Raw genomic sequence first — 1884 nt, forward strand, 5'->3', positions numbered from 1 at the left:
AAGACAAGAGTAAATGAGACAGAAAGAGAGGCCAGCAGATGGCACAATGGTTACATTGCTGTAATCCCATGTAGCCATCTGCAGTTTGAATCTTGGACCTGGCAACCTAAAATTCACAGGGTTTATGTACATGTGTGAGTTCCCAAAATCCTAAGAGGAGAATAGATGAGCAGAGATTGCAGCATGGCCAACCCCCTTGGGGAGTAATTTGTTTTCTGTCTCTCTGTTTCTCTCTGTCTCTCCACTGAGGACACACACCCTATAGCAAAAATATCTCTCTCAATCAGTCAATCAATCAATCAATAAGAGAGAAAGAGAAAGGGGAAAGAGCACACTCAACTCAAGAGAGTCTAGTCATACAATGATTCCTTTCATTCCGTCCATCAGTTCTTGGGCATTTGTGAATAAGCCTGGCACGTTTCAGTGTAAAATTCAAAATGATGTGACTGCTGAGTCCCAGCTCATTTTTAGTGGTGCATTACTACTGCAACACAGTGCTGGCCCATACCCTCTCATTTGTAATTATTTCCGGGGCAGTGGAGACATTGATACCAGCATTGCTACCTTCTATATCTTACATCTGGATGCCCTCTGGGTCCTTTTCTATAGTCATTTAGGTTTTGATCATATTCTATTGTACTGTCCTGCTAGTTATTGTGTTATTTTCTATTCAACACCAGACATTGAGTGGACAGTATTTAGAGAAAAGTGGAGTCCTGATATGCTGTGATGTTGCTGCAGAAAAGTTGAGAGTTCGCTTCTGGCACATGGTAGAGGCCTTAGCAGTACTGGATACCCTTAATCCAGTCTTTACTCCAGGTTCAGTCCCCAACAAAAGCCAGAATGGTTTCTGTTCATCTTATCCTTAGTGTGGAATTCTTGGTCCCAATTAAAGCCTTTAGGCTTCACGGGGGATCACCTTACTTACAGACCTTAAACTCCACTTGCTTTCCTTCTTTTTTTTAGTTTTGGTTTTGTTTTGTTTTGTTTTGTTTTGTTACAGGGTGCGTGCCATAGCTGGAAAGACAGAGATGAGAGACAGAAAGAGAGAAATCACTCCCCAGGAGGGATGGCCATATCGCAATCCCTTCTCCATTCTCCTCTCTGAATCTTGGGCACACACACACACACACGACCAGTGTGAGTTTAAGCCACCAGGTCCAGAACTCAAACCATAGTTGAATACATGGGAGTTCAGCGACATAGCCATTATGCCAACTGCTGGTCCCTCTACTTGTCTTTCTTCTAGCCCACACATATGTGCAAAAACTACTCAGCTTCTTTGAACCTCCAGAGTGTCTACCCAGAATTCATCGATGAGACAAGGGAGAAAAGACCCAAGTGCCTGGCTGGACCGAGTCCTGGGTTTCTTTCTTCATTGCTTCATGTTTCTACACTGGCTCCTTACCAAGTCATGCATTCAGTTATGGGTTCCATCTGTTGTCCACTGTTTCTTCCTGTTTGTAGGGGCGATCAGTGACTTCAGATCTAATCACCCCGATTCAAAAGCAAGTCTGCTGTGTTGTCCCTAAAAACTCAGGTTTTATGTTAATCCTTCCCAAGCCCAAGGAAGGATGGGGCCAGATTTCTATGTCCCCATGGACTTCCTGTGTGCATTGAACTGTACCTGTTTTAAGATGGAAGTGCTGCCTGTGTGTTCTCAGCACTGCACCACACACACAAAGGCCAAGAGCCATTCCAGAAAGCATTGGCTGAAGGATTGCTTGGGTGGCCAGAAACAAATGCCCAGACATTCATCTACAGTGCTTTTTTTTTTTTTTTGGAGAGATTTTCACTGTAGGGCGCGTGCACTCGCCAGACAGACAGAGAGAGACATAGAGACAGAAAGCGAGAAATCACCCCCCAGGGGGGATGGTCATGCCG

At 44.5% G+C, this 1884-nt stretch overlaps 1 long non-coding RNA gene across 1 annotated transcript in view; it reads left to right on the forward strand.

Moving 5' to 3' along the window:
- LOC102497080 (uncharacterized) overlaps window positions 1-1884 on the forward strand; it is a 4191-nt gene that overhangs the window by 708 nt on the left and 1599 nt on the right. The window lies entirely within an intron of this gene.

This window comes from Tupaia chinensis, unplaced genomic scaffold, assembly GCF_000334495.1.
Source record: "Tupaia chinensis unplaced genomic scaffold, TupChi_1.0 Scaffold139432_1, whole genome shotgun sequence".
Taxonomy (NCBI): Eukaryota; Metazoa; Chordata; class Mammalia; order Scandentia; family Tupaiidae; genus Tupaia; species Tupaia belangeri.